The following is a 26169-nucleotide window of genomic DNA, read 5'->3' as shown; positions in this document are numbered from 1 at the left end:
CTCTTTCATTTGGCGTTTCCTGCTGCAGCTTAATTAGCCCCTCTGCTGAGGTCTCATTTGTTTGCCTGGGAGGCTCCAGTGTGTTGGGGAGAAGAGACTAGTAGTGTGGTGCTTTTTGTTGTTGTTCTTGCCACAAATAGATGTGAAAGGAGGGCAAAGAGGGCAGCATGAACCATGACATACTGTGCAGGCGTTACGCAGCTCTTGCCTGTGCCTACACGCCAGTGGTTGAGGTTTTGAATAGACCTTCATTAGTGTTGGTGTGTGTTTGCCTCTGTGGAGGTGGCACAGGCCCCCGTAGAATTTGATTGGCCACCCCCGGTGCCCTCTCAACAAGAGTCAGAAGGTTCTAAGTAGTTGGCCTTTCAGGATCGGGGTTGAATTACTGAGCAGGCCTGTATGAAGTGATTAAACATTTCTTGTTGGAAGGTCAATCAAAAGACACACAAAAGACCTCAAATGACCACAAAGACACAGAAAGAGACACAACATGACCACAGAAAGAAACGACATGACTACAGAGAGACATAAGATGACAACAAAGACACAAAAAGACTGCAAAGATACAAAAAACACAACAGAGAGACACAAAATAACCATCATGTTTCAAGTATATACCTATTGCGACGTCACCCATTGGTTTCTGGGCTTCCGTTTTGAAACCTTGTGGCATTATGGCCATCCCCAACTTGGTTTCTTGGAGCCAGAAGTGACCATATTTGGACAAGAGAGGGTGGAGCTGGGTAGGACACACATTGCTGTGTCTCTGTCCTGTTTGACGGTCACCGTGGTAGCATCTTGTCCCAGGGAATGCTCTGCATTGTCCTCTGTTTTGCTCAAAATGGGGCCATTATTTGCAACTAGTGATTGAGACCATAAACTCATTAGGAAATTGTTTGTTGTGGTAATAAATCAAGTCAGAAGTCGGGTCACTGTCTCATAAGCTTACATTCGATGACACTTCTTTTGGGGTGTATTTTATGTCTATGTTGTGTCACAGTCCATGGGTGTAGGTTATTTGGAGTCACAAATGTCAGCTTTTAAAAAAAATACTATTTCATGTTAGAATATTTTCAGATACCTTTGTCTATTTTTCCTTTACATTGAATACATTTTTAAAATGTTTCCCAGCTCTTTGAATCTGTGACCCAGTCTGCCCCCTCATTCAAAAGTTTCTAAACCCGCCCGTAGCAGGCGGGTGTAAAGTTTGGGCACGTCTCGATTTAATTACATTTTTGAGTGAGTGTGGGACATTGTGTATCTGCCTGTCCAATTCACTGCTAATGTATCGACAAGTGGTGCCAACAGTGTTAAGAGTGCTTGAGTCTCAGACATGCACACACAGGGCATTCAGATAAAAAGGTAGAGTGCGTCTTAAAAAGTGAGGACAGACCTTGACTCTCATGGTCGCTTTGATTGTGAGCACTTCGAGCGCGGTGAAGCTTCCAACTGTGTGTATGTGTGTGTGCATGCGTGTGTGCGTGTGTCTTAAGCATGAATCTATTATGTGTTTGTCTGTATGAGAAAGAGTCACACCACAAGATGTATGTGTTTGTGACAGAGACCCAACCCAAGAGCAGCTTGCACAGATGGAGGAAGATTAACAGGGAATGTGTTTGTGTGTACGTGTCTGTCTGTGCATTTTGTGAATTCAGATGTCGATGCCAACAATAGATTGTCCACTCACTCGCTGCTTTGCATACTGAACAAGTGCCGTAGCTTTTGTTATTGCGGAATGAACTTGTTTGTCTGACAGCACTATCAGCACTGCAGAAACACACTGTGCAACATTAGACATGTTGCAGCGTGTTTTCTGAATGCATCTTTTATCAGTATGCATATAATTACAACCACTTAGGAGTATTTTTGTTATGGAGACAGTAAGTACTTTGCCACGTCTAATGTACTGTAATTACAGTGGAAATGCATCATTTTGATAGTGGTGTCATTTTGGAAACCAACCAAGTTACACAAGTGAAGAAAAAAAACTGCACAGACCCATCACTCAGAATATTAATAAGAAGGCAGTTTGATTTTCTGCTTTCTTTCCATCCAGTCTCTATATACTTGTTCACGGTTGTTGGGGGGGACTGGGGAGTGCATCACCAGACATTTAACTTCATTTTAAACATATATGTATTTAAATGTCATCATCGAGACTATAAAATTGTCAACAAAAAGCAAACCCTACAATATGTCTGAATTTACTGGGGAGAATCCTAGCATGCGATGCCCGTCCATCACAAGACGAACACATTACAGAACAATACGTTCATATCCAAGGGTGATGCAGAGTTTTTAAATTACCTGATGTTTTATTTTCTGGACTGTTATTTTTTATTCCAGGATAATAACTGCATAATGCTGTTCAGGGCTGTAGACGTTTTTCACTAACGTCCGGGAACCATCTCGAAAAACAATTTTAACCACCCTGAAGTGAATATAAACTGAAACCAAAATTTAGTTTCTTTACTTTGTTATCATCTATGGTTATTAGTAAAAAGTATCAACATTCAAAGTACTTTTACCTAATTTGTACTTAGCTAAAGTACCTCAGTCCATTTATTTACTGTAAGACGAGCACGCTTCATGACTATGCCTACACTTTCATGAACCTGAAACTTTAAATGATGTCCTGATCAATTGAAACAGGTATGATGAAGACAGTAAGGAAGTTCTATCAGCACTAGTTAATGAAAAAATGTTGTTACATGATATTACATTGTGGAATCTGCAGGGAAGACATCATGGAAACTATGCAGTCTTCTGATGTATTACTTAAGACTGGCTGGAGTAGAAGACATTTTTGTGTCTTCTTCCAGTCTACTGCTAAAGGTCTCGCACTGAGTAGCCAACCAGTGATAATGACTAGCGTTGACCCAGGGCTATGGACAAAGAGATACTCATGGTAAAAGTACAAGAAGTTGTGCACCCTCATCCCCCATCGCGATGGGACCGTTAGTCTAGAGCCCTGCCTGTGTTGATGTTTTTAGATGCAGTTTTGATTGTCAAAGACAACTCAATGCTGGTTCAAGTCAGGTTTACAGTGGAAGTGAATCCAGAAAGGCCAAGTCAAGAGTATCTGGACCTGAATAAAAAGGCTTCCTCAGTCCTGATTGACTGGTGGGCAGTCTCAGGTATTTAACCATTCAGCTCCTGTTATTCTTAGAAAGATTGTTCTTCAAATGCTTTATTGTTAAGTCTGAAGAACTTGATGTGTCCTGAAGTCACCAAACTGAGTCTCAGAACTTGACTGTGAATAGAGATCCAGAAAAGTCAAAGACGCAATCTGTTAAAAGGGACATCCTCGGTCAAGTCCAATAATAATAGTATTAATAATGTTGCGCTGTGGTCATACTCTAACCTGTCTGTATGTTCTGTCTTCTGCAGGTGGAGCCCCTGAGGAAACCTACCTGTGCATGTTAAGAGGCAGAGCCAAGCATCGACTTTCTCAGATGGACACAGGGAAACCACCAGCATTCTGTTTCAAAAGGCATAAGATGGAAGAAACATCTCAAGATTGACACAGCACAGTTTTACCTCCCACCGTCCTCTCCTCTTCCTCCGATTCAGAAAACCTCGTCCGCTTTCTACCTCCCAGAGAACTAGAAAAGGAAACAAACAGCAATCTATAATACGTTATCAGTTCCTCTTTTTCTTCTCTTTTCGTGCAACATTTCTCCATTTACCTCAGGGATTTTCTCCCACTGCCTACCTCCTCCACCGAATCAGCCAACCCAGTGACAGGAACACACCTGTGACCTCTCACTGCCGTTACCGTGACAACCTGTATTGCCTCTCAAGCTCTCTTCACCGCAACCGTGACGAGCAGCAATGACCTTGGACCTCTTGCCACCTGCCAGCTCAGACGTGCTCACTGCCTAAACTGTGCGGATCCACACTCGCAGCCCGGACGCTGGACTGATTGTTACTGGAAGGAAAAGTATCATATTGCCAGAAAGGCAGCTACACACTCACAATAGCCTCACACTTCAATACAGTATACCTGGCAGGCAACTATATACCTCCACAACAAACCTCACACTTCAATACAATATACCTGGCAGGCAACTATATACCTCAACACTACTGACTCTAGACAGACAGTCAACAGAAGGGAACTTTTCAGTAACAGCATTCACTATCCAGGTGCTTCAATCCACCTAGCGGGTACCACATCCTCACTAGCCTGGTGCTTCAATCTACCCAGTAGAGAACTCACTTCAGCATCTTCCATTTGCCTTAGAGGCGGGAGGATAGCAACAGTAGCCAGGGAGGCCTCCGGAAAAGCAGGGTGAGAGACTCAGGAGTATTGCCTGGCAGGCAACGTCACTTCATTTACTTCTCAGCAAAATCACATCATACGCGAGTTTTCGCGATCGAAGCGGTAGCATAAATCAGCAATTGCCCACGAGGCCTTCAGAGATCACAGAAGAGACTCAGACGTTCCTCCTGCCTTGAGCTTCTTCTTCACCCTGCGAAGCCTCCAGAGAAGTCAAAACTACCCGCAGGAGCAGGAGAAGTTCTCGGGACCTCATCAGGAGTCTGGGGGCGAGCCACAGAGAATAAAGAAGTTCCTGGCAGATTTAACTTCACAGAACACCTATATTGTGTGACAGTGAGGAGAAAAGGAGGGAGACAAGCATTAAGAGTAAAGAGAAGAATGCAGCGGTGAGTTCCTCTTTCTTATTCTCTACGCTTGTTTATCAGCGTGCTCTCTTTTCATTTCTCTTCTCCTCAGCTACACTGTATACCAAAGAGTACAAGAAAGCTTTTCATTTTTTCATTTCTTATCTTTTCATTTAGTCGGATCACTAACTGACATTTAAATGGCATTTCTGCCTTATTAGATGGTCCAGAGTGGAGACAGACAGGAGATTAAGAGAGATGGAAAAAACGTTTTGTGAAAAGGTCACTCAGTGAATCTGAACTCTCTCACAATAACATACATCTTGGCAAAGAATCCTCACACAGAAGAGACTTTGCTTCAAATAAACTCTCTGGGAAGCTTGAAGCAGCCCTAAGTTGTTATGATATGTAAACTTATCAGACAATTCTTCTGATTCTCATGCTTTAGTTGGTGCCTGTCAGTGGTGAACAAGGTTTGACCTGATGAGTCATATCCCGCATATATGGTCGCCAGTCTTCAGGATTTTGTCTCAAGGAGGGTTAGGGTCCCTGAGGAGATGAACTTTTATCCTCTGACCTTTCATCCTGCGCCGTTGTCAAATCAAAATTTCAGTTTGGTTTATAACCCAATACTAATGGTTTTCCAGCCTCAGTTTATTGCCAATCAGCAATAGTTAGCATGCTAACACTAATCTAAGATGGTAAACATACTATCGCACATATTATATTAAAATCAGCATGTTGGCATTATCACTGTGAACATATTAACATGCTGACATTCAGCTCAAAGCACCTCTTTGCCTAAGTATGGCCTCACAGAGGTGCTAGCACGGCTGTCTAGCCTTGCTTAACTACCTTGTTTGAAAAATAAATGTAAAATAAAACAAAAACTCTTATTGTGAGATTTCACATCCTTTGTAATTACAAGGCCTTTCTAACATTTTACATGTGTTATATAAAAACTGGTGTATCTCCTGTTTACAATGAATCCACAGGTGTACACCATATCTTGAGTCCAAACCAAAAGACAAAATAGCATTCCATACAAGCTGATTGAGTTGCAGAAGACAGTGGCTGTGACTGATCAAGTTATTCTGTATATGACTCAAAAATCGCAACAGAGGCTCTTAAGAGACGAGTGGTGAAGTGGTAGAGAATTGCAGCAGAAAGGCCTTGATGAGAGTAAAATGGAACATTTTAGTAGAGAGATGCAAACAGTGCATATCAGCTTGTAAACACTGTCCCTCATGTATCCCTGCTGATGACTGTAGCTTCAAGTAAAGGGGGGGTACTGAGGACCAATCTTACGTTTGTATTGGCTCCTGATTGGCGCTATTGGTGTTTGAAGGTTGTTTGTCTGCTGTAAAACTTAGCTTTTCTCTTTCTCAGTGTTGTGACTTCAGCTAACACCGCTGGTTGCAACACTCAACACAACTAATTGTGTGCATATATTGATTTACTACCACTACACACATACAGAAATGCCGGGACAACTTTAAGATGGATTGCCATGACGTCTTTTTAGACATTCAATCCCGCAGAGGATGAATCTTGCTGACTCTGTTGATCCTCTGACTTTTTTTCCAAGCTACCTTGAAGTTGACATTTGTGATTTTTTAGTATTGTGTATCAACAAATATTGGAGGGATTGTCATGAATAGACATGAAGTCACTGATACAGACATTCACGAATTGCAGTCACAGTCTTTTGATCTAGTGCAGTCATCCAAAGTCGGTTTATGGCTAATTACCTGACTTTCCTTCAGTCTCAGTTGTACTTTTTTGTGCTAATTAGCAAGTGTTATCATGTTAACATGCTCATCTAAGATGGTAATTATAACACCATTACACCTTTTAAACTTCAGTATATTAGCGTTGACATTGTGAGCATGCTGACATTAGCATTTAGTTGAAAGCACTACTGCTGTTGTCATATTAAACCTCTTAAAGCTGCCTGAGTGAACAGACTTCACTTTGGAACAGCATTGGAAGGATCATACGGAAGAAACTGAGAATATTACAGCTGCCAACTTATGGAAACCATCCAAACCTGATTGGATAAACCTGCATCATGCACCAAACGAAGACAGTTCCTCTCGCAAAAGACGATGTGTACATCTCAGCTGTCAGTCCAATAAGAACATCAGGCCACCCCATGAGGGGAAAGACGATGCTACTTGGCCTAGATTTCCTAAATCATATAAGCATTATGATCTGTATTCAATTACTTTAAATGTAGAGCAGCTTTTACTTCACCATAAGACGAGTGACGAGATCCCCGCATGGAAATAATGCATAGCACTGCTGCTGCATATTAACTCGTAATGTGGCCACATGCTGTTGCTTGTTTGACGTGGTTTGAAGACAAGGAGAAGGAGTGTGGTGTAAAGCAAACACTTAGAGAGGTAGATGATTGGGGGGTGGCTGAAGAGTTAGGTCTCAGAGGTTGACAGCATTGTGTCAAGAATATGAATAGACTCATTTTGAGAGTTAACTTGAATGCGTCAGTTTTGTGCGGAGAGTTGATTATTTTCAGGAATTCAACCAGCTGTTTTCTCTGCGAACAATAATCCTTCATCCCAATCATGTTTTGGTTCAGAGTGTGCACAGAGAGGAGGAGCTATTCTCAGACAGGTCTGTTGTTAATGTGTTTCTGAGAGAGAGAGATGGAGAGGGAGGGATGGGCAAGGAGGGGCTGAGCGAAATCAATGCGCAGTGCGGAGCTCTACGATGAAATAAGATTTTCCCCATTTTCAAAAGCAAGAGAAGTAGAAAATCAATGGCCAATGGTCAATGTTGATTATGTGATTTTGTGCCGCCACAAATGACTCAATGTATGGCAAACACTGAAGAGTAATGCAGAGATTACAGCAAGAGACAGAAAATGTCCAAGACTCACCTCAGACACCCTCTGTCCTCTCCCTCCATCCCTCCCTCCCTCAGTCATACAGAGGGAGTCACACATGTATTAGCCTCCATCATTGACAGTCTCCTCACATCATAGCGCCATAAGTTGTTCCCACCCTCTGCTTCGTGTTGCCACGGTAACGCACACCCTTCCCCGGCCACCTGTGGCTCAGATACGCCGTGATGTATAGAACGCAGAGCAGACGTCAGCCAATCAGATCGCCGACTTGTTTGTGTTCCGGACCGTGCGCGCGTGCATTCGTGTGCATGTGTGCGTCTGGCCCAGTCATGTTTAGGAAGCGCTGACCTACTTGGACCAATCAGAAGGCTTGGTAAAATGTGTCGGTGGTAACGTATGTATACTGCTAATAGGCCCAGTTGTTCTGCTGCCGCATTAAAGGGCACACGGGGCCGACAGGAGCTGGATGAGATCTCATTATCTCATTGTGTGTGCTCAGGTACATGAAATTAGAGTTTTGAATGAGTCATCATTGGGCTCTCTGAGAGTATTGCTGCAATCATGCTGTGTGAGAGAGAGAGAGAGAGAGAGAGAGAGAGAGAGAGAGAGAGAGAGAGAGAGAGAGAGAGAGAGAGAGAGAGAGAGAGAGAGAGAGAGAGAGAGAGAGAGAGAGAGAGAGAGAGAGAGAGAGAGAGAGAGAGAGAGAGAGAGAGAGAGAATGTGTGGACAGGTGGGTGTCGTTCCACACAGTGTGTGCTGGGTTCAGCGAGGACTTTTCCACCTGAATACCTTTCACCAGTGATAGAAAGCAGTGGTCCGAAGTTAACTTTCTACAGACATACAGTATGTGCCTACTGTGGAGGATGATACAGGTTCATCAAAGTCTTTGAGAATTAAAAGGCAGGTACTGATGGATTGGCAGGTTTGATGATTGTGCTCACCTTTATTGATACTGTATATTTTTGACGAATGTGGAAATAAAAAACAAAATTCAAGTATGAAAAAATAAAACCAATACCATTCATATGTCTGTTCATTATGTCTTGAGCTGGAACTGGGCGGTGATTAGCTAAGCTTAACATAAAGAGTGGAGGCAGGGGAAATCCTCCAGCACAGATGTTATAAGAGAGAAGACAACCCACTTAAAGCATTTTGAATAGAAACGTCTGTGAGGTCGGAGATGGCAGATGTATGACGCTTATCTGGCCCCCAACCCCTAATAACAATCCTGTGCTCTATCTCAGCCAAACCAGGAAAAATATCAGCCGATTGTGTTGTTGCACCGACCCAGGTGTACAGTTAGGATTAACAACAGTTTCAACTGGATTGGTGCAGCTGCAGACTGACATCTAATACACATGGAAGGGTGGCTATGATGGTACCAAGAGAGGCGAGGTTATTCACACATTAGACAACTTGCATTTGTTCAAGTGTCCTGGTGGGATGAGTTGATAGCGTCTCGTTGTGTAACAAAAGCGTTTTAAACTGTATTCTGGGTAAACATTTTTTTTTTACATTTCTCTTTCTTCACAGATTGAACAAATGGGATCAAACATGTTCATTACTAAGCTGCTAAGGTTCTGGCATGTAGATTCTTCAACCAGGTTAGGGTGAGGGTTCGCTGGTTAGCTGTGCGTAGACAAACTATCTCTCAACTCTAGCTCCATACTTACAGGAATAATTTGGCATTTTCGGGAAATACATTGATTTGCTTTCTTGCTGGGAATCACATGAGAAGATTGACACCACTCTCATGTCTGTACGGTAAAAATGAACCCGTCAGCAGCCGGCTAGCTTTTAACTTGAATTTTTGTACAGATTAAACAAGCAAGATTGTACACGTTAATTAGTGAGCTTTAGAGTTGCTGGTAGGCAGTTTTTGACGGATCCGAGCAAGCTGGCGGTTTGATCTTCTACCTGTACCCTGTTTCATCACACGACTGCAGCTTCCTGTTATTTTGCAGTCGTCCTGATGTTATTTTCGTTTCCTTGGGGTGTACTTTTATAACGACGCCGGCTTCATTACCTGTCTAATTGGTAGTTGCACACAGGGTAATTTGGAATCGTTTTAATTTGCTCTCTTTTGATTGTTACTCCCTCCTCACTGTTAATTTTTGACCAGAACACCCCTGTTAAAACATGCATGATATCACTTCGCTCAAAAGTAGGCCAGCCTCGTAAAAAAAGCCTTTTTTTTTTGCTCTGTGGTTCACTGCAAAATTAAAGCGTGGGCAGGTTTCATGCACGGTATCATTTGATCATTGGACCGTTGCAAACAAGCTGTGTTTGCAAACAGGGAGCAGAGAGAGACAGAGCAGCAGTGGTCATGCAAGCTACGGAGTGAATAAAGAGTGTGAGCTGCGGTATCACGACAAAGCAGTAAATTAGAGAAATGAAACATTATTAAGGCAAATGTCATTCCCCCTCAGATTTTGAAGCATGTATTCAATGTTTTAATTGGGTTCTGCTGTATTTTGGCTGTTTTCACTCCACAAGAGAGACCTCTCTTTCTCATGGCTGTCAGTAGTGTGCTGTGTGAGGGGCAGGGCAGCTCTCTCAGCCCTCACAAACACTTTCAGAGACCCTGCTCTGATGACAGTGCGCCACAAAGTCTGATTGAACGATGCAGACAGTGCCTTGCCTCAAGTGCCTCAAGTGCAAGTACGTAAGGGCGGAAACACAAGAAATCTTTCCCAAGATCTAGCGAAGGTGCATCACTTAGGCCGACGTACAGAAGAAAAATTGAGACTGCCAAGCTCGGAGTTTGTGTCTTGTTTCCTCATTCCCCGCCAGTGTTACAGACAGTTACAGTTACAGAGCACTCTGAGCATCCTCTGTGTTGAGGATATTTTTGGTCATAAATAAAATTCAAAGTCCAAAAAGAAATTAAAAGTGAAATAAATACACTTAAAAGATTATTACTACGCAACTAGGAATAACTTAAACTTAAAAGGGAAAGTAAATTGATAAAACATACTTAAAATGTAAAATAATAATGTAAAGTTATAATCTCAAGTAACATTTAAAAATGCGAAAACTGAAATTATTTGTAAAGATGAAATTGTAAATAGACTGACTACCCTGCACCTTCACACCATGACTAGACATGGTGCAGCCATAGACTAGGTTTTGACCTAGTCTTGTTTACAGTGTACGGTAATATGACTTGTGACAGTTTTCATTTCATGAAGTAGATATATTGTGGCTCTTTACATTAGTAAACTGTTTGGATAGGTCTCTTTAAGCTTTCTGCAATTTTACTTTACCAAACAGCTCAAGCTCTGTCAGGTTGCATCATGATGATTAATGGACAGTCTTTTCCAAGTCCAGCCACAAAATCTCCATTGGATGGAGATCGGGACTCTGACTCATCCACCCCAAGACATCAACACTCTTGGGGACGGCCAGCTCTGGGCAGGTTTACAGCGGTGCCATACTCTTTAAAATGTCTTAATGGTTGATTTAACTGCACTCCCAGGGAGGTTCAGTCACTTGAAATTGTTGTTGTGTGTCCATCCTCTGACATTTGCTTTTCCAAAGTGACACTCGCTCATTCATGTGAAATAGGAGCAGCTGGAAGCTTGGTGACATATTGACTGTACTTGCAAACTTAGTTGGTGAATAGCTGCAGCAAACGTCACCGGTGCTTCGGAAAGTGCTTCATTCAGTGTGATGGTTTTGAAAGTTTTACAGCTAAACTATGTGGTAAATGGACTTGCATTTCTATAGCGCTTTTCCAGGCTGACCGATCAACGTGCATTATAGCACTTGTCACATTCACCCATTCACACACTGATGGCAGATGCTGCCATGCAAGGTGCCATCTCATCAGGAGCAATTTGGGGTTCAGTATCTTGCTCAAGGACACTTCTACATGCAGCGGGGGGAGCCGAGGATTCAAACCAGCGACCTGATTACTGCATGGTTGACACGTTAGTGGGATATGCTTATGAAATGTCACAAAAATATCAACCATGAAGTTTAGAAATATGAGCCCACAGTGGTGCACGGAATAAGTTACACCAAAAGGTACATTAATGATTTGGGTTAGCCAAAATCTTTTATATCTCAGCTGTTTGGAAAACACATAATTATTTTACTGTAACATATTTACTGTAACATGATACAATAACCTCTATATTTAATGCTGCACTCTTAAACAAAAGTATACAGATTTATCTCATCACTACAGTCTTCATCACTTTTTTATTAGCCATTTGTGAGTGGATTGTAACGTGATGTGAAATATGGAATCTTCCCTGTCTCCGACAAGCCTTCAGACAATTTGTTTAAGTTGTTTAATGCTGCTGAACTCACCATTGCATACCATTTTATTATTGATGACAAAAAATAAAGGTCTCTGAGCCAACGAGTTTGCTGAACTTGTAGTTTATTCAAAGGATGTACTTGTACCGTTGACTCCCTTTTATAATTGTCTGCACACCACATCTCTTTTGTGGAGCAGTTTTTATTCCGACAACAGAGGTTCATTGAAAAATGAATGCCGCAACACAGCTACTAAGCTACGATAGCTGCCTCTAGTTTGGACTCTCTGGACCTCCTTCCCCTCTAAGGTCAGCTCTCTGTAGACTGTGTCAGTGGCGTGGAGTTATAGGTCAAAGTTCAGCAGAGCTACACTCTATGCGGAACATTTATGTGGATTAATTTGGCCTCCTCGAGCGGATCCTGTCAGTGTTGCAAGTGCACTTATCCCAATTATTTATTCCTTAACAGCGCTTGAGAACAAGACAAACAACAGTCTGCCTATTGGGGTCCAGAACATTGTGAACTTTTTGTAGTCCAATTACTGATCTGAATGGCCTTGGGAACTCTATGTTAATTGATAAGCTTGACTGATACGAGCCAATCAATACTGTAGATATAGGACTAATGTGTGACTGGCAGCTGTAAACTGTTTAGGCAATCAATCTACAAATCCCTGTGAGTCTCTTAATAATCCCTGGGTGGAGCAGCACAACTTGTAGGACAAATAAGGATGAAGACCCTGCAGCAATTCAAAGCCTTTAACAACATGCAGCACAGAAGATAATAAAACTTTATTTGCAGAGCTTTTTGTATACCGCTGAGCGCCTCGGGATGGAGGTCATCGTCCGTAATCATAGCTGGGTCTACTACTGTGTTTATTCTCAAAACATCCAATGTTTTGTAGGAGATAAGGTGAGAGGTAATGGAATCTCTTCAACTGTGAAAGTAGAATTTACTTTAGAGACACATTTGAGTCCATACACATAAAGTATTAATTCCTTTAATGTTATTCAGCTGTTTGTGTCTTAAAGAAAGACTTCTTTTTGTAAACACACTACACTTTATATTCTAGATTCTTTCTGAGCTGGGAAAAATGAACAAGGTCGAACAAACACTGATCAGCCACAACATTAAAACCACAGACAGATGATGCAAATAACCTTGTTCATCCTGTTACAATCAAAATGTTAGGAAACCTTGGGTCCTGGCATTCATGTGCACCACCTATCCAAACACGTTTGTGGATCAAGTACAACCTCTCATGGCCCCGATGGCAGTGGCCCCCCCACAGCAGTACAATGCACCCTGACACACAACAAAAACTGCTTAGTGATGGCTTGAGGAACACAACAAAGAGCCCAAGGCATTGTCCTGGCCTCCAAATTCTCCCGTTCCCAATCCGATCGATGCTTGGGTCACAAGCATCTTAAAAGTGGTTTGCAGAATTGGTCACTACCCCCCTAATGCATCTCATCTACTTATCAATTTCATTACTAGATGACAGTTTTAAGTTATAAACCTTTAGACTTTCATTAAATTTACTGCACAGAGTAATGAAACAGTCAGGAGCATTCACAGTGAGCTATCAGATGAAGAGCTGTGGTTGACAGGCTACAAACCTCCAACCCCTCAGCAAGATAATCAACTCCAGTTACTGTTCCCTGCTGGAAACCTGCTCACTCAGCAGGCAACATGACATCAGATGGTGATTGATCGTGGCACGATGGATGAAAACAAGTGAGTTTGTTCGACTGCACTGTAAACGGATACCCTCGTTGCTCTACTGTTGTATTTTTGACGAAATCATGGCTGAAAGAGTTTTACTGCAGTTTTAAACTACACCTGTGGGCAAATCAACCAGGACTGAAGTCTTGAGAATTATACAATTAAGCAGCTGCCTCTGTCTTTGAATATCTCACCTTTGTTGCCTGATGTATCTCATAGAATATCATATTTTTTTCTGATATTTGCAGAGCCATTTTCTTCAGGCAGTGTGCCTCCACTAAATTGGCATATATTGAAACCCTTGAAGGGTCACTAAAGACAGGGCAAAAAACTTGCAGGAATAGAAACTTAGCCTCGGTATGAAACAATGGCTGCTCCCCAAGCATCTGATGCCTCATTCAGGCTTGTACAGACCCAGAGAAGCTTGAGGAAGGTTTGGAAGGTCATAAATACTCATAGATGTGTTGCACCTCTACTGTAAATCAGTAAGAATCCATCCAAGATTTGACTTTCGATCTGGATACCATAGCATATGAACCCTAATGCTAATCTTGTTATCTGGGATGTCCTGAGCCAATCAGCAAGCTCTGTGTCACCTCAGGTCTCTATCTGATTGCTTTGGGGTGTCACGATTCTCTAAATCCAAATTTCACCAGCCAATTCGTAACCAACTTAAACACAAAAACTACAAGAGTGACTAGATGGCATGAGGGTACTTTACAACAACTTACTGCTTTTGATTTTGATTATCAAACTTGACACCTCATTTTGATAGATTTTCGATTTAGAATCGAAGTCCTGATATCCCTATATCGGCTATATACAATAAAGCCAAATATTACGTGAGACCATTTCCAAAGTTTTGTTTATTGCAGTCCAGATGTGACTCATCATACCCATTTTGTTCAGCCAGATAACCCTCACAGATCAACACCACTGAAAAGATTTTTGAACTGTAAATGAATCCACCAGAAATAAAAAGCTAACGTAAGGCTATAAAAGTACTACGACTTCAACGTCACCACCACTTAACGTCAGACTACATCATACTATACACACATTGATGACTCTACAAGTTGTAAAGTTAGAATTAGAATCGTTTGCAACTAAAGTCTGCCTGTGAAGATGGACAAGTGAATAGAGGAGTTTCGTGATGACCTTTAACAGTCGTCTAGTGTGGTCTCATTTAGCCACTAGTCATCAAAAAGACCCTTAAACGCTTTATAATTGAAACGTGGGGTATTTATTAACATAATTTATGCTGTGAAAATCTCTACCGCCTGTGTTAACCACAGACCTTATTTCAGGCATTAAACCGAGATCCCATTCAAAAAAATCCATTGATTTTAAGACCCAGGAACCAGAAGTGCAAAAATGCTAACATATTTCCTGGTTTTAGGACTCATACCTGCAGAACTCTATATATCCTAAATAAACACGCATAAAGTTTAACCACACAATCTGAAAAACAAGTTGAATTTTATTGCTTCCAAGTGCTCTAATGGTCGGGAAAACCCTGTTACTCTGGCATAATGTTGGCTAAAATGTTAGTGACAATTGTTGCAAAAAGGACCAAGGCAATTGTTATCTGAAAGCTGTACTTGAACTAAGGTTTTCTATATGTACTGTGGATGAAGGTCCGCTGGTAAAGTTGTTCCTGACGCTACTCTTTCTAAAGGGTAGAGAAGCTGTAAACATTGAGTCAGCCTGGTTTCAGTCAATAAAGTATACGTACAGTACAATAAGTGTACTCTTGGCAAAATCTCTTATCAGCCTCAGTCTAGACAGAGTGCCCGGCCTGTTCTGTACATACAGTACTCACATTTAGTTTAATAATTCATATATAAGGGGTTGTTTGAGACCGCTGAATGTGTTGTTGAGCTTTTCCTAATCAGCAGCATCGTGTCTGTCTGTGCAGTCAATGGGTTCAAAGAGCAAATATGTGTACACACACATACGTACACACTAGGACATGTTAACACTGGGAACACTCACAAACACGGACACACAGTGATGTTGTTGCACACAGATCAAGCTTGATTTTTTGATGCTTCTCTTTTTATCACCATCTCCTACCAAGTCTGTTTCTCATCCCTCAGTCATCCCTTCTTATCCTCTCAGTTTGTGAGTCATTTTTTTCTACTAGTCTTTGTACCAACTCGTCCTGTTGTCTGTGCTTGTGGCCTGCCTGACAGGCATGTTGAGTGAAGCTTGGACCAACATGGAGTCCTTGGCCTGGTTTGGTTGGCTTGGTTCCAGTGTGTCAGCATGATCTGAGGCCATGCTGTCAGCTGTCCTCCTATAGCAGTACTCCCTCCTATACAGTAAATAGATCAAGACTATCAGCTGCAACCACGGCAGTCATTTTAGTCCTCGCTTCAAGTTCTTGTTTGATGCAGGAGGGGGGATCAAACCTGATAAACAGGTTAGATATTAGATTACTACTGTTTAATGCAGTTTCAGTATATGTATAGGTTAAAAGCTTGGAATTAAAATCCTGGTATTTCACTAGAATTTTTTTTTTCTTTTTTTTTGTGCTTGTATTTATGTGTTCGCATGTGTTTGTGTTTTAGACTATCCAAACTTGATTCACGCTCTGGCGCAGCTGTTGTAGGAACCTTGATAGGCTGTTGATACAGTGATATAGATATAATGTGATAGAAATGTTGGCAAAATAAGTATGAACAGTAGAAAATCTGTCAACAAGAACAGATGGTTCAACATCCCCAATCAGAGTAAAGAGCAGCATATATGGAGCATAGAGCAAGTATAAAGCTTATAAGTATAATTCAAATTCAGATGGCGTGCCTCGAGCCACTGAATCAACATGCTGAAATGGCTGCAATCAACTCTGTGATGGTCCTCACAGTGAAAGGATTTAAAATTCATACTCGGATTGCTGGAATGTCACATCATAAACGAACGAGGCAAAACTCAGCGTCATGGCTGAAGAGCTGTCTGCTCGTCTGTACTGCTTGTCTGCCAGTAGATCTGCATGTGATGTGATTTCGCCCACCCCCCTTTCCTATGGCCTCATGTCCTCCTGCGGAGAGATGCTCCTGTTTATATTCAGTTATGCAGGGCTGATTAGTCAATCTTCTGGCTGCTGATTCCTGCAGTGTCACATGTCCTCGTTCCCCCTCATCCAATGTCTCCTCACACATGTCAACCTGCTGTGCTCAATCAAAGCAATGCATAGGCGTATGAAGACTCCTCTGTGCCAGTGCTGTCACACACAGACAGCACAGAGCGCACACACAACCCATTTAATGTCAATTAATGGTTTTCCTTCAACACAAATTTCACTCAGGATTTAATGTGAAAGCACCATTTCAATATCATATAAATAGCTACTGTGCATGTTTATGATTAATAAAGCCTGATAGTGCAGTACATTCATCTTATGTAAGCTGGTAAGCAACCGGTTACTGTTGCTACTCCTCCTTTCCGTTAGCAGTCCATAAGCAGTTTACAATTACAATCACCATCTGAAACACTAATTAATTCTGATATACACTAGGTCATTGATTTCAGACAAAACTAGCTTCTCATTTATAGCCAGCGATCATTGATTTTGCTGGCTGGAATGACAACTGGCATTGGCAGATTTTACAAGCGAGCTAGCTAAATAAACTATAGCTCTGTGAGCTGGCTAAAAACAGTGACTTTAGGTGACTTTGTAATGTTTCTTGCTTACTCACAATGTAATCTGAATCCTGGTAAGGGCTCATGAATATGCACATGATGCCTACATTCATGATATTGTTGTAAAAGGCAAAGGCTAAAGCTGCATGCCCCAGAAATAGTAAGTAAGAAAGTAAAACACCACTAGCGATCCACGCTCACACAGATGAAGCCTAATGATCATGGGAAGGCCAGCCTATAACAGTATGTTTTTAACAGTTTTTTAAGAAGAATCAGCTTAAGTAACAAAGAAATTATTTCCCTTTTAGCTCATAAACACAATGTAGTTGTCAGTATTAGGAGTTGGAAGAGATTGTTACACTACACACAGGATGTTACACTCCAAGGATGTAGTAGTGGCAGAGACTGTAGGCTCGGGCAGCACACACATCTGTCAATCGCTCCCCTCGCTGGATTTGATGGACCAGGAGACTATTCTCGACTATTTTGACTTTATTCACAAAATTGGATTTCAACTTTATTCTCTATTCACAATTTTCTATTAAGTGCATAATGAAATTGTTTTCCAAATGTCTGTGTGCTGGCCTGTACTTTTTTATAGTTTATTTAAGCTCATATGTTGATGCAACCTGACATCAGTGGGGTTAACATTACCAACAGAGCATAACATTAGCTAACAATACTGATAGAGACCTAAAAAATAGTAACAATAGTTAACATCACTGTTACCTGCTGAATGCAAGATGATTGTTAGTGGTGGAACAAGTGCTAAACATTTGGGTGGCAGAGAATATGGTTCAGCCAATCAGGAACTACACTGTCAGACTTCCCAGGTACATGCAGGTTGTTGAATCATACATATCATTTGTCTCTCACATAAATAATAATTGTTTTTATTTATTGTCAAAATGAATTATTAATTGAATTATTTTCTTTGTTGTTAAAGATGACTTTTTGATACATTTTCACTGTTGTTTTTGTCGATATAAACATTGGAAAAGTGCAAGTTTGACCAAACTGTAATCATTAGTGGCAGTTCACACAATATATTTCCAGTCTGAATGACATTTTATCTGTAAACTGAGTTGACAGGGACAATGGGAAAAAATTTGAAGTTGTGAGTTGGCCAGATAAACACCTATGAGGAAGACAGAGGAAAAGGTTAAACAGCGAAGCGCACATACATTGAGACACTGGCGAGGCAGTACAGTATTGTGATTCAAGTTTGCTCTGGTTTTATTCCTCAATTCCAGTCCCTGTAGCCTTTTCAGAATGACTTAAAGTGATAAAATCAAAAGTTAGATTGGATGGGTGAGGAGCTGAGGAAGGAACTCCAGGTCATATACTGTATAAGTAGAGGATTAGAAGAGGAAGGCGAGGTCAGGGGGAGGAAGACTGGGCTAGAGGTTATTGAGTCCATCCGATAACGGAATAGTCACAGGTTTTATCCACACAACCAATGCTGTGCCCTCAGGGTCATAGAGCTGTTTATCCTCAGCAGCAAAAACTCCGAAAGGAGATTCTGTTCAAGATAAAGCAGAGAAAATGTACGCTGGTGGGAGCACAGGAGCATAAAGACTTTTTTTATAACACCTTGGTTTTGGTTTTATAGCTTCATAAATGTCACAGCGTGATGCTCCCTCGTGCTGCCTTAGTCAATTCTAGGATTTCTCTGAATAATCATTTGAGTCTGATGTTTTTCCTCCCAAATTACCTTGTCGGAAATTCACCATGGCATATTGAGCAATGATTGACTAGTCTATTTGTGATATCACAAAATCCCACAGGGATTTTCAGCAGATAAACATGAAAATACCCTTCTAGTGTTACAGATCATTCTTTAACTAAATGTAAGCCCTGCTGTTCAGATAGAAAATATGAACACAGCTGCCAACATAGTGTAATGAGAACAGAGCTGTGCCATAGCATGAAAAGTTTGACATGAAGTTATATAAACTTAACATATATAAACTGAATAAACAAACAGACCTTAAAGGACAAGACAATTTCACACTGTTTTATTTTGTTTATATGTGGCGGACAGTGTTGGGGCTAGTTACTTTAAAAAGTAATATATTACAGATTACATATTACTCTCAAAAATAGTAATGCCTTACACTACTATATTACTCCCTGGAGAAAGTAACTAGTTATATTACTAGTTATATTACTAGTTACTTTTTTTCTACTTACTCTAAAATTGCCTGAGATGCATAAGATGGAAAGAGAGCAGACAAAGGAGGAGTCTTCTTGAAGGTCTTTATTAACCCAACAACAGACTGGCCTACATGCTGTTTAACTTCCTCAATTAACATTGTCTAGTGCAAATACAAACAAGTGTACTTGTGCAATCAAATACAAAGAAATATTAACTAATATTGAAAATAGTGGTTGAATTTCCAGCCGTCGAACGAGGTTTTTTGCAGAGCGGTGCCTTCTTCAGGACACGAGCTAGCAGAAGCAGCAGCAGCAACATGCTCCGTACTTGTTGACTCTTCCATTTTTTACCCATCTGCCCTGGCGGGTGCCGCTGGCGACCAATCGGTGATGGTAAATGATACCTCGTGTCAAACCCCAACCAATCACTGATCCATTCACGCCCCCCCCCTCCCTCCGTGCTGTTTTGTGTGATGCGTGTGTGGTGAAGTAGCTGGTAGCTACTAGCAAATGTAACGCAAGTAACGAGCCCGGAAAATTGTAATATTATTACTATTTTCAGTAGAGTAATGCCTTACACTACTAGTTACTTGAAAAAGTAATCTGATTACAGTAACGCGTTACAAAGTAACGCGTTACACCCAACACTGGTGGCGGACCCTGCCGTCTTTCTAGCTTCCAACATTGTTCTGGGGACCTTATTTTCATCTGAGAACAGCTTGTTTGTTCAGTTATGGAAAAAACCAAAACATTTTTGTATTATTATCTCATTAATATTGGAAATATAAAAATTCTGAGTTTGAATGTCCTCTCAAAAACTACATAGTGCCCCTTTAAAGACACTTTGGTGAATTAAATGAACTCAAATGGTGAAAGTGCAGGGAAAGAAAAGGTTAAGATAATGCAGTAAACAATGCAGCTGAATAAGTTATTACCACAACTCCACAATCAGCCCTGTTTTTGTTCTTGTCTGGGCAACAAGACTTGGTATCAGATTATGATTGTTCCTACATGTTTCCAGCAGCAGGGTCAATTATGCAGCTGCGGCAGGGCTGCAGCTTCTGCTGAATGAATAACAGTCAACAGTGGACAGAGAGATGAGGGGGAGTGCAGTCATTCTAACACATCCACATAAACAGAGAGGAGAGGCGAAAGGAAGGTCAACCATGGCAGCCTTACATTCTTGGCAGCCCTCACATTGGCTGGTCATTAGAGAGGGAGAGAGCAGGGAGGATGGAAGGCAGGAAACAAAGGAGAGGTGAAGGATGAGAGACTGCAGGGGTATGGAGACAGAGGGGAGAGGAGGCCATAGAGCATTGATCAGAAGGTCAGTCTTTGCTTTTATGTTGCCTCGGTGTGTGTGTGAGCTTGTTCGTACAATTTAGTAAACAAGTTATGGAAAGAATTTTTAATCTTAGCTGCAAAGAACATTGGTTTTGTGTTTGTCTCTGTATGTCAGTTTCTTTATTATTTGTCAAATACAGCAGTCTGCCCTGACTTGCTTCCCTGTGTTCACATTCCTACACCAGAAGAAGGAGGTGCTTTGTCTGTGTCTCAGAAAAGAAAAAGTGAATCCGTCTATGTCCTAGCTATGCCTCAGACCAGTGGATGTGCAGGAATAGATCTGTCTTTTTATAACTAAATTAGTCAAAATCAGATGTCCTCTAAAAATAAACATCCACGAGGCTAGTTAGAAATCACATTTAAAAGATGCTGTAGTTGTCTGTGGACCTATGGGTATGCTGCACTGCCATGTGTGAATTTAGCATACTTTCAATGGTGTCAAACAAATCTCCCAAAATGAAAACAAATATAGGATTAAAAACAGGGCTCAAGTTGTAGCCCAAGCTAACACACTGACTGCACAGTGACATTATATTTCCATTATACATCTAACAAAAGCCTTCTGATAACTGTAGATCCGAAAGTTACAGTGCAACGTTACATCTCTTTGTCTGAGGGGACACTTAAATCGTCAGACATTAAAAGCCCGTGGATATGAAATGACATATCAAAAAACAGTGAAAGGTGATGTTTTTTGATCAATCACTAGTCCAAAATCAGTTTATAATGATATAAAACACAGACAGGTAGCAAACCCTCTGTTGGAACAAGAGAATATTTTGCCAAGAAACTGAAACATAAATAGTCTCCTTCAGATGTATGACTATTTTAAAAATCGATTTAAGTCAATTATCAAACAAAAATGTCAAACATTTGCTAATTTCAGCTTCTCAGATACACTATCTGTCAATTTTCTCTGTTTTATATTACTGTAAATTTAATAACGAAATGATTTGGCCAAAAAAGACTAATTTCTGACATTTTGTACACTAAATAATAAAAAAATAATCAAGAGATTAACGTTTAATTTAAATAATTACTTAATAATACAGCCCAGTACCAGAACCTTGTGTTTAAACCAACTGTCTCTCTATAAAGCCAGAGGAATACCTGCAGCATCACGTCTGATAATTCTTGGCATTTCTGTAATCTGTGTCAATGAGCAGATGGGTGAGGTTTACTGCATCCGGACGGCTCGGATTAGAATCAGGACCAGGGTCAGCGCCCTCAACAGCTTGTGTGTGTGTCCATCGACAGTTGTGTGTCCTGAGAGTGTTGAGTGTCGGCTCAAATAGTAACTTAACACTAAACCCACTGACACTCAGTCACTGTGTCAGCGGCACACTTTCAGTTTCGGCCGGTAAGAAAGACACTTCATCGAGCGAGCAGATACGGCCAAGCTCCCTTCCAAATTTAAAGCCAGTGACACCCGACTCTCTTGAAAATTTGTAATGGGAAATGCAAATGAACTCTACTGTCCCATCCAGTACTGTACAAATATTAGTTTGTTAGATTGGATTGGATTCATTGAGATGAGCAATCGTTGGCACTAGTTCTCCAGGCTGGTGCCATTAAAATGCTGCAGTTTTCACTCATTCCCTCAACGATGAGTGATGTTTAAGTACCATGCTTGGTTTACGTCATAATTTATTCGCTTTGTCTGTTTGGGCCGTGTTTTAGCTAGAAAAGGACTGATTTTTAATGTTGATGAAGGTTCTCAGTCATCCAGGTCTGGGTAATTCTAAGTGCTGTATCGTAGGCAACTGGACGTGTTTCAGTTTATTGAAGACGTTCCACCTCTCATCCAAGAGCTTCTTCAGTTCTAACTAACTGGAGGGGAGTTGGCAGGCTTTTAAACCCTGTGTGGGAGTGTCCTTAAAGAGTCATTAACGACACACGTGAGCTCAGAGTTTCAGAGTCGTTAGGGCCACTTGTGGGTCGTTGACCCAACGGGACTTCATGTGGGTTGCTAAGGATAGGTGAGCCCAGGTGTGAATGGTTGTTAAGCTGCCTGGGGAGAGAACTCAGTACAGCATTGTAGGGAGGTGATAAGTAATCTCATTTGAACAGAGGAGGTGGCCTACGACATTACTTATCACACATGTCCTTAACAACTCTGTAAGGACACTCCCACACAAAGTTTAAAATCCCCTCCACTTAGGACTGACTTTTAAGTTTCTCTTCAACCATTACTTTACTACCTGCCCACACACTCAGTTGGATATCTTGCAACGTCAACATTTCCAAGTAATAACCCTGTTTTCAACTTAAAAAAAGCCTAAAATATTGCCTCCACCCACTCGGTGGTAATCACTCCTTCCCATTCTTCTTTTCATGTCGTATTCATGAAGCTGATTTATTCCTCTCAGCCGCTCTCAGAGAAATACATTTAAATCGCATTTCATTGCTCACAAAATGTCACATTTACCAGAAAGATCTTCTATTCTCCACCCATCACCTGTAACCCACACAGGTATTTTAAAATGCTATTTGTCACAAGTCTAGACAGAACAGACATGAGGAGGAAAAAGTGTCAGTTTGACAGGGAGAAGACATAAAATGGAAGTTAATGCACTGAACAAAGAGCAGAGACAAGTTTTTATATCGCCCAAGAGATAAGAAGCTAGACTGTGGTACATCACACACACATGCACTCCCGCATGCCCACTGAAGCACATACACACACACATATAGGCATATGCGTGCTTGCTAACTCATTAGTGCGCACACAATTGTGTGCAGGCAGACGTCCACAGACACAACGTCACATAAATGCACTTATGTATTTATATACGCACGCTTGCTGAGAAATGCACACACAAAAGCGCACATGCAAGCACCCACACATCTACACACACACTGTCATCGGTCGGTAATTACAGTTGCTGGCAGGGGAGCCGCAGCCATACATAGTCAATGAGAGCGGGGAAAACAATGAACACACAGAGCAGATGATTGCTGTAAATAAAAGAATGAAAGTGGAGCGAGGGAGGAACGGAGGAGGACACGATGCGGCTGGCACAGAGGGGAATGGGGATTGGAAAGAACGAGGGCGGAAATAAAGAGGAAAGAGATCGAAGAAGGGGAGAAGAGGCTGAGATGAGGAGAGAAGGCATGGATATGAAATGAAGTTTACCCTTTTAACATTACTGTCATTTGAAATATGAATAAGTACATTGAGACAAACTTTAACTGCATGCACAGAGCGGTTTTGCAGATGAAGGAACTTTGTGTTTAATCTAAATGTCAGAGGGACTGTGGTAACTCCATCAGGTTCAGGGAGAGTAGGACACAGTGTTCCTTTCTGTTGCTTCATGCGCTTAGAAAATGCACTGACATTACATGATAGTGGTTGGTGGTGATGGGGGGTGTACAGAGGCAAGACTAGGGTACCATTAAGATTTTAACGGTACTACTACTCTTAGCGATACTGCTTATCAATCTGGTACTTTAAGAAGGGGAGAAGAGAAGTTTCCAAGTTTCCAAAGACTTGTATGTGATCAGCATAAAGACGCAGGAGCGCTACATTGTTCATCAAATTGTTTCAGCTGTTTTTAATATGCAAATCAAAAATGTGCCTGGGTGGAGTGCAACTAATGTTTGACTGCCTGTCGGTTGGTTGGTAGCCTGTGTGTCCCAGGTCTGGTTAAAGAAGCAGACTGGGACTTCACGACTGCCGTTAACTTGTTTGCACTGATAAAATCATCTTAGCCCAGATCATCTGCATCTTTTTCCCCTGGCTTTGCCCACTTAGTCCCATCTTCAAACCGTTGTAGCCTGCTGATCTGTCACACATAAGCTCCGGGGATCATGTAGCAGCTGATGCACCCTCAGCCAAGATACATATCAGCTAATATGGACTGTGTACAGTACTCATAACTCCGGTCTTACCATGGATCATCTAAGGCCACCCATGCTTACCATGCACTGAGTGAACTGTAAAGCATCCAATTGTCAGCTGATGCTCACCATCAGATAGACTCCAATGTTGGATTGGTGTTTTCTTTCAGGAGCTGCAGGAGCAAACTTCTGTGTTGTTGTTTTAGTGAGTTCTTATATGAACGCTGGAAGTGTTTGCAGTTCTGATAATGAGTTTCCAGTTATTGTGCCTTTCAAAACATAAGAAACATCGATCATTTTTCGACAGAAGGCAATATTTTCAAGTGTTTTGCACCCTGAAAAGGAGAGGTAATAGAAGACAGTACACAAGACGATAGGCAATGCAAAGTTCGCTCTAGGCCTTGGAAACAGCCGCAGTCGAAACAATCTCACCTTAAAGGCCATTTAGTAGCTGTGCCAGAGCTTTTGATCACACCCCATGAATCAAATATGAACATCTAAACCTCAAGAAGTCTTTTAAGTGCTCAGAAAAATGGTGGTACTGTGAGGTTACACTAGAAATGTTGCCACGACTGTTTATTGAAAGAACATTGTGTTATGAGTAATAGTATGAACTTATCAACAGCAACCGCCTGGGGAATGCTGCATTTAGATTGTCTGAAATGAGAGAGAAAAACAGTCATTTCCAGCTTTCCTTTTGGGCCATTCACCTCCTTTGTTTTTGCATGTGATGACTATTTTTCTTCTGATTTTGATTACAGAGAAAGTGTGAGTGACAGTGGGAGAAGCAGACAGAGAGAGGTGGTTTGAAAGAAAGATAGAGACAGAAAGAGATCATGCTGTGCTGCTGCTTCTCTCCATCTAATCAGCTTGGATGCCATCCAAGGCCTCCCCGCTCTGAGACAGACTAGAGGTGTGCTTGTTTGCGTGTGTGTGTGTGTGTGTGCGCGCACATAGATTGTGTCTATGGCTTCGACCGTGTGTGTCGGAGAGAACATGTTTCACAAAGACTCGGGTGTTTTTCATAAGTGTGTGTGTGTGTGTGCATGTGTGAGTTTTGCAATACCCGTGCAAGATCTTTTAATTGCCAAGTTCAGACAGACTGGTACAGTATGTCCACAGCAGAGTGTACATAGCTGATCTGTCTGTAGTTAATGCACAGTACATTGATCTGAATGTACCCATGACCCCATATACATTTACTTCAAGTTGTGTCTGTGTGTGTGCGTGTGTGTGTGTGTGTGTGTGTGTATGCGTGTGTGTTTTATTTCATGGCTTTCTGAAATTTCCCCCCTTTTTCAACTTTCATTTTGTTTTTAATTTTTAATTCATTGTGATTTGCCAAAATGCAGTTACAAATGTTGCTGGTATAAAACATACAAGTTAAGAATGAAAAAAGAACTCTGACAGCGTTCATTTATGTTTTGCTGTGTTTAAGTGTGTATATGTGGTTGTTTTTTTAACACCAAAATAGAGCTTTTAATGACTCTTTGTGTGATAAGAATTGAACAGTGTTAGCGAGTGTGATGCACAGTGTCGGTGTGAACCACACAGGTGATGCTTCCACATTAACACTAGAGATCTAAATTTGGTTGCATACAAATATCTCAAAAATCACATCATAAAAATGTGAACATATATTCCAAGTAAAAGGATTAATTGTTCTTTGCCTGACAACACATTAAAACATGCAGCAC

The 26169-nt window shown here is 41.3% G+C and overlaps 1 long non-coding RNA gene across 1 annotated transcript in view; it reads left to right on the top strand.

The window, feature by feature from the left end:
* Positions 1 to 26169, top strand: part of LOC141019340 (uncharacterized) — a 50940-nt gene that overhangs the window by 16996 nt on the left and 7775 nt on the right. The window contains exon 2 of the long non-coding RNA XR_012180771.1: positions 3391 to 4671. This is a non-coding gene — a long non-coding RNA (uncharacterized lncRNA). The remainder of the gene's footprint in view (positions 1 to 3390; positions 4672 to 26169) is intronic.

Source organism: Pagrus major, chromosome 23, assembly GCF_040436345.1.
Source record: "Pagrus major chromosome 23, Pma_NU_1.0".
NCBI classification, from domain to species: Eukaryota; Metazoa; Chordata; class Actinopteri; order Spariformes; family Sparidae; genus Pagrus; species Pagrus major.
Note: the sequence above shows the minus strand (reverse complement) of the source record. Positions and strands in the feature narration are given on the sequence as shown.